Below are 11732 nucleotides of genomic sequence, written 5' to 3' on the forward strand. Positions count from 1 at the left end.
CATTAAATTACTAAAAAACACATTATCTGGCAAAACATGAAATGCCCATTTCATTAGATGACTTGTAAATAAATATTTCATTAGATGACTTGTAAATAAATTAATACATGACTATTATGGAATTAGCCAGAAGTATGATTTGAGTTTTGAGACTGCATCAGGTGGCTACCACAAGTCTAATATGCAATCTCCAACTAGTAGGGTAGTTTCTATAGACTCTCCTTTGCTCTTCCAACTGTTCCTAAGCCTGATGCTAAAACTAGTCAAACAATTATGTCTCAAAATAGAAAGGCTATTGTTAATCTCCTAAAAAATAGGCCCCCTTCCTAAAATTTAGAAAAGTGTCTCAAACCATCCAAACTGACTCAAATTTCTTTTAGCTTAGTCTTATAAAAAATAGGGATGCTATGAAAAAATAGGAGACATTCTTGAACTATTTGCAATAGCTCATCAAGCGCCTTGCTAAGCCCCACAACCCTTGGTTGGGTCCCCTAAAAAAATCTGTTGAGCTACAAGAAGCCTTGATTATAGGTCAACCTCTATTGTAGTCTAAATAGCCTATGGAAGGGAAATTGTACATACCCTTTCTTGTGATTTTTAGTCCTCAAACAATTTGCACTTGCTTATTAAACTCAAATGCATGGTTACCATATATACCTTAGAAATAATGTTCCACCAATCTATAGGGATACTTTTGTAACAACAAAATTACTCCAGAACTTGTGAAACAAATCATCAAGATCCATAAGATCAATGCATCATCCATGACAATACCTGGATCTCAAGTCCACATATAGAACTTAACTATTAGTTTTAGTAGGTGTTATATGATCTAAATAATTTTCTTCAACATGTCAAAGATGAATAATATTTCTTTATTTTATACTTACCATTGGTGATCCTTCACCAAGGCTCACTACTCTTCCCTTTATCTATATAGCAATTAAATATTATTACATAATATAATAATATAACATCTGTAATAATAATATATAACATCCACCTAATGGAGTGATTGATATAATTATTAGTGTATATGTGCTATCCTCCATAAGAGATTTATGATATCTACCACTATGGTATATCCTCAAGTACCACCATTGTTGATCCCTAAGTCATGTTGTTTATTAGTATCAAACACTTAGTTATTCACCAGACAGGGTTGTTTGGTCATCAGTATGATTGATCCATTCTATATAGGCCGAGCCAAGTATTGAATACTTGTATACATTTTAAGTCATGTGTCAAGTAGTAGTTACCTACTGAGTACTCCAATGATTGCCAAGTCTATAAGGGATAGTAGTTGAAATAATGTGATACATAGGTTGAGTAATTCAATACATGCTAAGTGTAGTTAAGGATGAGGGGCATCATGATGAAATAATTTATGTCAAACATCAGTATTGTATAAGTGTTGAGTAACATAGTTTTACATATTTGTTTGGAATGATACAAAATCTGATGTAAACTATTTTTATCGAGTTGGAAGTGTGTTTTGAAGATCGAGGAACTAATCAAGGAGTTGATTAAAAGTTAAATGGAAGATCATTAATCCCTATGTGAGGCAATCCACCAATCAGAAAAGTGCAAAGACTAAGCAAAACAATTTTGAATCTAGAGCATTGATTGGGATCTAGAAGGTTCACCAAATAACTATTTAAGGAGGGTCTATGACCTAGTTCATGTCAGTGAGTATGTATGGATGAAGATTTTTTTTGCATGCAAAGTTTTGGAGGTGAATTAGTCAGAAGGGACCAAGCAGAGAAGTGAATAATTTTGTGTAGAGATATAGAAGATAAATCATATTAAGGTGATATTACATTGTATAGAGGAGATTTGATATCAACATTGTAAGTGCATACTGAAGGATTAGGTATTGAACATTCTAACAAGTGTTTCAGGGTTTAAATCTCTTAATAAAGTAGCTTTAACATGCTTTTGTAAATCTCTTAACAAAGATCTCACCTAATTGTGATGTAAAATCCTTTAACCAAGGTAGAACCTAGGAATTATTTTATCCTTTATTAGGGCAGACCCCTCATAGGGTAGATCATCAAAAGTGATCAAAAAATTCCAGCCTTAACATACACACTTTATTGCTGTAGTCTAGTGAATATTTTGTGGGTGTCATCCCACCACAGTTTTACCTTCATCTTGGAGGGTTTACGAGTTACCAAATTTGTGTGTTAATGTTTTATGTGTTTTATGTGTTAATGTTTTATGTGTTTTATGTGTTAATGTTTTACCTCAGTATTATATTGATGTGAATGATAACATTGATGTAAGGTTAATGTTCAAATGAGGGTTTGTGTGAAGATCTCAAATATGTTTAATGTTTGAAGTAAAAGAAGTTTTATAGTTCCTGATTCACTCCCCCTCTGCCTCAGTATCTAACTTTCCCTATCAGATTTCCAAAAATTGGTATAAGAGTCGTGTACTCTTATTAGAAGTCTAACCACTTGGGAGTTAAAGATCTTGAAGATGAACGCCTACAAACTAGGAAAGATCATTGAGAACCATAAGATTGATGTTCAACTTTCATATGAACAGGTCAAGGCTGCAAAGGAGACATTAAGGAAACTCTTGAAGAGAAAGAAAGAGATGGCAATTCAACAAATGACACCAAATACAAAGAAGAGGTTGTTGAAGAACTATTTGATGAAGGAAGTTTCAGTGAATCTAATGCAACAATAACAAATTTGTTGGAGAGGAACACAATTTTGAATGAAGAAGTTAGAGCATTACAAAGAGACCATGAGGTACAAGCAACAAGGCTATGTGAAGTGATTGAACAAAAGAAAAAGACCGTGGAAGATAAAGAAAATGATGAAGAAGGTAAATAAGTGGTAGATGAAGACAAAAGATATATGACGACAAGACTTTATGAAAGGATCAATGAAGTACAAAAGATGACCGCAATCAATTTGACATGATCAATTAGTTATTGAGTGCAAATCATGAGATTGCAAGAAAAGAGCTAGAGATTGCAAATTTGAAATATGAGATAGAAAGATTGGTGAATGAGTTGAAAGCTGAAAATAATTTTGTTGAAAGGTTGAATAAACCTAAAGAGGCTATGAGATTTTTTAATGAACATATGAATGCACTAAGGAGACCTCATGACACCTCTGGACTAGGTTGTGCCGAGTTCTTATCAAGTGTCGAGCAAGGAGAATCATCAAAGAAGGAATAAAAAAAGAATATGAATACAAATCCAAAGAACAAAAATCCTACATGTTATCACTGTGGAAGGTCAATCCCTAAACCTAAATTCAATGATTATTGTTTCACTTGCAATAAATGAGGCCATCAAGTACATGAGTGTAGATCAAAGGTCAATAAGACACCAAGTACTTCTAGATTTGAAGGCTAATTTTATGCATGTTAGAAGTATGGCCATAAGGCACAAGATTGTAGATCTAAAGCAAGGAACATTTGGACACCTAAAGGTCACAAAAAAACACCAAAGAAAGGTAATACCATAAATTGGGATTACAATACTTGGGTAAATTGTCTATGGTAAATATGGACACATTGCAACAACTTGTGCTAGGATACATATCAGGGGATGATATGGAAATTGCAAAATTTTTATACCAGTATGTTTCAATTGTCAGAAGGTTGGTCACCTAAGAAAGGACTGTGTGAACCAATTATCAACATCTAATGTTGAGGAGAATAATGAAAAGGAAAAGTCCAATGTTGAAGAAGTAAGGAATGAAATGAATCAAACATGGAACAAGAAGTTTGATTGAAGCAATAGTTCCAATGGTGAAGCTATGATCATTGAATCCAATGGATTAGGTGATTCCTCCACCTTAAACTAAATGATAAGGTATATATGGAACTATGTTTCAAATTGATAAATCATACATTAGTTCCTAATAATATACACATATAAGTCCAAATCAACATAATAGATATACAAGGACAAATCTAAGGTTACAAAAGAAAAATGACTTTTGGTGCCAAGTTGAGATTAGGTAAGGACCAAGTGCCAGTATTGAATGTTAGTATGAATCGAGTCATGAAACTTACTGAGTGAAATTGAAGGAAGTGTGTGCATCAAGTTTCACTAAGTTGGTCAAGACAACTATTGTGCACCTAACACACGTACAAAGAATTGATGGAGATCCAATTCAACTATTTGAACCTATATAGTAGATTTTGAAGCTCATTTGAATTGACAAGGTTTTCAAGAATTTAGAGTGAAGTATTCAGGCAAATGCAGAGTGAATTTGTGTGAATTTGCTAAATATTTAAGTGCATGCCGTCATCTTCAAAAGTAAGTTGTGCATAGTTGTATTTGGACCAAGTTGTGAAGTTGTTTCCATTTTAAACCCTAGTCTATAAAGATGACATTAACCGTGTCTGCTAGAAAAAAGGAGGCATTAAAGGATAGAAATGCACAAATCATTTGAAATGAGACATGCCCTCCATAAAGTTCAAGGCATACCCAAATATCACACTGACTGGAGATTCTTTAGTGGCATTGTAGGAGATTCCATTAAGGGTAATCATGGTTGATGATGTCAGATTGTGCCACATGTGGAAAATTAGAGTGATTGGTGAGTTTGAGTTGAGGAGTGACTATGACAAGTTGTGTGATAATGGTAGGTTGAAAGATGAGCACAAGGTAGTCGTTGAGAAAGGGTTAACTCTTGCTCTAGATTTTCCAAAGGTTTTCAAGGTAGAGTGGATAAATATTGTGTTAAGTCGCATCCATGAGATGAAATTGTGGTTGGAAAATGGACCATTGAGAATCACAAAGTCTATTATTCACCATGTCACTAGATACCTTATTTTAGATAAGGTAAAGACCCTTCTTTGTCACAGAAGGGACACAATTGAGAAGAACATCAAAGAAAAATGGAACAATAGAGGCATGTCGATCAAAACTATTGAAGATATAGAGATAGAGTTTCTGTTCGAGTCATTACACACAAGTTTTGTCAATCAAGACGACTGAATAATGTACCATGTGTAGCTGTTGACATGGGTTACAAATTGGTTATGAAAGACCATAGGTATGATCTAGTTGAGCTACAACTTAACCAATTGACAAAGAACCTAGAAGCAATAAGGAAAGCAAATAATAACTCATGTGAGGTTGGTCCACTCATTGTTTGCATATTCTTCTATGTAAAAAATTCATTCCCCACAATTGGAGATGTAGTATGGGATAATAAGAAGCAAGTTACCGAGTAGATCAATGAGTTTATTGGTCTATTATGTGATAATTTTGAAATAGTTGTGGATGAGTATTTTGAGAACTTTAAACAAAATATGAAGAACATGTTTAGGATCCCTAAGCTAGTATTTAATCAATAATATGATGACATATTGTTCTTCGGTAATAATGATTAAACTTATGCTCAAGCTATTATTCCTCAAGTTGCATGGCCAAGATCTCTTCACTATAAAATAAACTTTGATGAAGTTTCAACAACCATCACTGCATTGTTGGCTGAGGAGATTGATAAGAATACTAAGCCTTTTGGTACCTACAAGACAACTAAAATCAAGATGATGACATAGACCCAGGTTCCTAAGATGCATATAAAAAGAAAGAAGATGATAGAAAGTTTAGAGGGCACTTTTGGTGAAGCACCACTATAGATAACTGAAGGAAAAGGTGAAGCACTTAGCAGTGAAGAAGAAGATGAAGGAGATGATGAAGAAAGAAATGAAAGTAAAGGCAAGGAGTTAGTTTTTTCCAAGGCCATAGAAACCAAAGGAAAATAGATTTTTTTGGTAGAACTAAAGGTGAAGAAAAATTTGAAGAAGGTGGCTACCAAGCCCACAACTACACCACAAAGGCTCACTAGACAAAGATCCAATGCAACTAGTCCTATAGGTGCCGAGCCATTAAATAAAGGTATTGTAGAGATCATGAAGCTTGCACTAGTGCCAAGTGAACCAAAGAGAAAGACAACATCTGAAGAGGTTGAGTTGAGAGAATTAGGGAAGAAGCCAAGATGAAGTCTCATGGTAAAGATAAATGAAGAAGAAGAAGAAGAAGAAGCTAAAAGGACCAAGTTAAATGACTTCGAGTCAATTTAAAGATGTTGTACATAAGAAACCTTAGAATATTGATGAGGTATGTGACAATATAAGAAATACTATGGGGTTATTTGGTTTTCATTTCATGAAGTATGATAAACTGAGTTTAGAAGAAAAAGAAAAAGTGGAAGAGGCAGTAATTGATATGATGATCAATTTTAAGTATACAAATATAGAAACAGGACATTTAATTCCAGAAGAATTATATCATAAGATAGATAATAAGTGGAAACATGCTCTAACCTTTGAAAGATAGATAAGGGAGGCCACATTGGCACAACAAATGCCTAAATTCACAAAAGGGAAGATTAGTTTAGCACTGAGAGAGGATACCAATAAAGTTGTACCAAAGAGGAGAGCCTATTTGGTATTGAAAAAGAAATTAGAAGATATGGTGCAAGCCAACAAGGTTATGTGGAAAAAAGTTATATGGATTAATGGCTAATGGTGAAAATGATAAGGATGAGGAAGAGAAAGAGGCTGGTCAAATAGAGCTTGACAAAACAAAAGATGTTGATGATCAAAGAATCCTAGGTGATACTACCAATGACCTAGTGAAAATGAGTGAAGGAAGTACAAATACTGTGATAATCAATGATGAATCAAACACTAATCTTGTGAAGGTAGTGATCGAGTCAACACAAAAAATTGAGAGCCAAGTTCATGACGAGTTTGTTCAGTTACCAGTCCCTACACAACCATTAGGCTCTAGTCATGTGTTAGTGTAGATCAAAGATCATAATAAGATCAAGACACAGGTGGCAACATAGTTTTTTTGAATTTGCAACCACCCCTATTGCAGTGGCGAGTAAAGATGTTAGCCAGGGTGATGAACATGCAATTGTTGCTAAGCAACACAGTGAGCCGATCACTACTAGGGAGATAACAAATAAATATACAACTACATAGGGCAATGTTTTAATTTTTTTTTAAAGATAATAGAGAGAGAAGGATCAGAGTGATCAAGTAGAGAAATCTTCTACTAGAAAAGAATATCACAAGCCTTTGGACCTCATATTGAGAGAGCTAAAGAGGCAGAACAATAAAGTTCCATAATTAAACTCAAACCTATAGATGAGAAGAAGCAGAGTGGAGAGACTAAGAAGGTCAAAGAAACAAAATTGGAGACTCGAAGACTAAGTTTGGAGCTACAAACACAAATCTTGCAAGTATCCATGCCAAGCTCCAATAATCCAGGTAAGAAGATTAAGAATAAGAGAGTCCAATCCCCTATTACATTCCAAGTGAAGCCTATTATGATTGATGAGGACATAGTCATACCATATTGGGACAAATCCAATTTGATTGAAGAGAAAATGAATATTCTGAGTGGACTATTTTCTAGAAAAGAAAAGCAAACCGAGGTGAGAAGAGACTACCAATAGAAACAAGGACGAACATAGGTTCTATATGACATAAAAAATATATTTCTTGATTCTTTTGTTAGTGATATTTTAGATGAGAATGCTCCCATTGTCAAGAAATTGATTAAGATTGCAGAGAGAATAAACGACCTAGATATAGGTGCCAATGAAAAATTGATGCAATGGTCAGAAAAGAAATTTGAGAAAAGAGTAATGGAGAATGTAGTAATAGAAGTTATTGTTAGATAATTAGACCTATCAAAACTTATTACTAACTTGGAACAAGTTTCAACTAATGTACATATAATGTTTAGGAATTTGTGTGATAGCTCAACATACACAAAGGACACTAGAGAAATGATGTATAAGTTAGAAGTTGATTTGTAGTATTGTGCCAATGCACTAACTATAGATATCAGTTCTAGTGTTGTGCACTTAGCAGAGGTTTATTTTCAATAGACATGGCATACAAATTTGACACTTGAGTATAGCAGAATAAGAGAAAAATTGATTTTAATACAAGTTGTGATGATAGATCATCTTGAGGTTATGTAGATGCATTTGAAAAATAGAAAAGATTTAGTCCACGTTGATCCAAATCTATCATTTGTTGATAGTATGGTGGATCTTGTAGCGAAATTGGAGATAGAGATTCATTCCATTGAATCCATTAGGACTAACTAGGATACTACCTTAAGTAATATTTTGCAAATTAAAAAATCATTTTTGGATAAGTTTGGTTTGAATCCTCCACTCTAGCAGCCATGAGTGACAAAAACAAGGGGATATAGATAATGGTAATGATCAAGATGACACTGATGAATAATTTGAATGATCAAGGGGAGTTTTGTGATTTTAAAGTTTTGAAGTTTTAAACATGTATATATATGAATGCAGCGTAAGAAATTGTACAATGGATACTAAGTCAATGTATGAATTATATACTACAACCGATCCATCCTATATAGGTTAAGCCAAGTATTGAAAACTATTGAAAAGGGAGATTGTTGAAAATAAATTGATACAAGTATGATAAATGTGTTTCAATCATTATTTTGTCACTGATGTCAAACTTGCTATTTGCTAGTAAGACAACTACTTACATGATTCAAGTATTATCACTTATTGAGTAATGATATGAAAAAGAGTACAAGAATAAACTAAGACAATGGTAACATAATGCATTGATAATCTACTTAAGGTTGGTTACACTAAGCAAATTCAGAAGAACATGTATAACAATGTTTGTTTGCAAAGCTTGACCGAGTGGACAATAGGTGTCGAGAAAAGTCAGTGCAAGCCGAGTAGAAAATTAGTTGGAGCCAAGTAAAAGTTTATTTTAGTGTATGCTGAGTAAAAAATTTATGCCGAGTAAATTTTAGTTGATGTCGAGTACTAGTAAACTTTAGTTTGTGCTGAGTAATTTTATAGAGGATGCCTAGCAACATAGTATGTGTTGAGCATCAAAAGAAAGATAATGCCAAGTGTCAACATTATTTGAAAGGTCATGAATTTGATGGATTTGAGTTGACAAGTTTGTTTTCTAGATTGTGTGAACCATGTGGAAGATAAGATTGATGAGCTAGTGGCACAGTATCCATGGTAAACTATTTTGAGGAAAATTCAAAGAGGATTGAAGCAGAAGTTTCTAGAAAGGGATGAAATTAAATAAGGGGTTGATTCATTGAATCCTCTACCTAATATATCCTAACCCTAAATTGGAAGATGGAGAGTGAATGCCAAAATATCTTAATTCTCTATTTATAGGGATGGCTAGTTAGAAGCAAAGATTGTCATGTGCGAGAACTTGAGGAAGACAAAGAGTCTAGGGTATTGCTTCATTCAGTGACCTAAGTGAAGAGTTTGCATTGGAATGTTAAACAAGAAGGATTAAGGGTGGATGCTTGAAGGGTTAACAAGCTATCGGAGCTGAAATATGTGAAAGCCAAGCAAAATGGAGGATTGAAACAGAGATCTATAATCTGCAAATGGAGTTGTAAGTTGTTATCAGAGGAAGCCTTCCTGTTACTCTTTAATAATTGTAATCACTCTATGGTAAATCCTTTGGATTAAGGTTGACCTAATACTAATTTGTAAATCCTTTAATTAGGTGACATTACAAGTAAATGGTCTAAAGTTCTCTAACAAGGCTCACTCCTAATAGGGTGATTGACATCCTTTAACTAGGCCACATTTAACAGTGTGCATTATAACCTTTAACAGGGTTAGCCTTTCATGGGGCATCACTTTAGAAGAGTAAAAAAGAGTAGAATGTTACCAGTGGGTTTTTCCAAATTAAGTTTCCACATAAATCATTGTGTCAAATGAGTTGATTGAATCTGTTATGTTTCATGTTTACATTTTTGCAAATTGATTTGACAGTAACCTACAAGTCTTAAGTGATTGCATAATTTTATGGATGCATGCATGATGATAAATGTTTTATGGGTTCACTAAGACATGAAAAGTTTTAATTGTACATCTAGACATTGGATAATTGATTCACCCCCCCTCTTAGTTATTGTAAAGAATTCCAACAATTGGTATCAGAGCCATCTACTTAAGAGGACTAGTTTAAAGGTACTAGAAGCGCAAAGATCAAGATGTCAAAAAGAGAAGTATCCAAACTTAATAGAGATAATTTTCCTGCATGGAAAATTCTATTGAAGCTACACCTTAGAGGACTTGGAGATTATGCACAATCTACCATTACTACTGAGCATGTTGATCCTACTGGAGCCCTAACTATTGAAGATTTGAAAAGGAAGAAAGAACACAACCAAACAATGTTGGATATTGCCTCTTCCCTATGCTATGATGAATTTGATGATATCAAAAGTCTTGGTAGTGCAAAAAAAATATGGGATGCTCTACACATTATCTATGGAGGAGACAAGAATGTTCTGAGAGCCAAAGCTGAAAGTCTTAGAGGTAAGTTTGATGATATGAGAATACAAGAAGGTGAGAATATTGGGATAAAAGATGTTGTTAATGCAATAAGGGGAGCTATTGGTGAAATAGATGAAGATACTATACTAAGAAAAGTTTTGAGAACACTACTACCCATCTATGCAATTAGAGTTTTTGCAATACAAGAACTAAGATGTGTAGCAAGGAATGATATAACTCTTGAAGGTTTGGTAGGTAGGCTCAATACTTTTGAGCTATCTAACTTTGATAATTAAAAACCTAAAAATATTGAATCTACTTTCAAAGCTAATTCGTCATTAAAGGAACCTAATGAGAAGAAGAAGAAAAAGACAAAACACATGTCTAGTGATAGTGATATAGATGAGAAGGATGTAGATCAACTTGAAGTAGTATTGGAAAGAAGATTTTACAAAGGTAAAGGCAAGTTTAAAGGTAAAAATCACCTATCATTTGTTTCAATTGCAATGAGGTTGGTCATATTGATGCTAGATTTCCAAAGAAGAAGAACTAAAAAGGTGGTGACAAGTACAAAAGTAGAAGAGATGAATATAGCAAGGATTAGAAAGACAAAGGAAATAAGTCTTAGTACATTGTTGAAGAGGAAATACAAGATGAATCTAATGAACATGATGATGAAGTGGTGTATGTTGCAATGAAGGATGAATCTGATGAAGATGAGGCAACTGCACTTGTGTCTTATGTGAACAAGAATGATAGATGGATTATTGATAGTGGGTGCTCACATCACATGACTGGAGATAAAAGTAAGTTCATTACCTTAAATTGTTATGATGGAAATAGTTTAAGATTTGGTAATGATGCATCGTGTTTGATAAATGGAAAAGGTTCTATCAAACTCATAGAAAATATTTTATGTGACAATGCTTACTATGTTGAAGGACTTAACTATAATATGTTGAGTGTGTCACAACTAAATAATTCAGGATGTAAGGTTGAGTTTGAAAACAACATTGCTAAGATATATGATACTGATGAAAACTTGATTGGAAAGGGTGATCAAACTAGGAGTAATCTATTCTATCTTGATATAGAGGAAAATACTTGTTTAGTTGTAGAATTTGATAATGTGTGGCTATGGCACAAGAGGTTATGTCATGTTAATTTTGATAACTTGGTTAGTATCGGTAACATGAGAAGAGTTAGAGGTTTGTCTAAGTTGAAGAAGCTTGACAACATAATGTGCAAATAATGTTAGTTAGGAAAAATGACAAAGTCAAGTTTTAAGAGTAAAACTCATACCTATAAAGGAATACTAGGGATTGTTCATACTGACTTGTGTGGACCAATTGAAGTGCAAGGCTACAAAGGAGATAAGTGCATTATGCTACTTGTTGATGATTATTCTAGAATGAT

Source organism: Cupressus sempervirens, chromosome 6, assembly GCF_028749045.1.
Source record: "Cupressus sempervirens isolate cs-2001-9-10 chromosome 6, ASM2874904v1, whole genome shotgun sequence".
Taxonomy (NCBI): domain Eukaryota; kingdom Viridiplantae; phylum Streptophyta; class Pinopsida; order Cupressales; family Cupressaceae; genus Cupressus; species Cupressus sempervirens.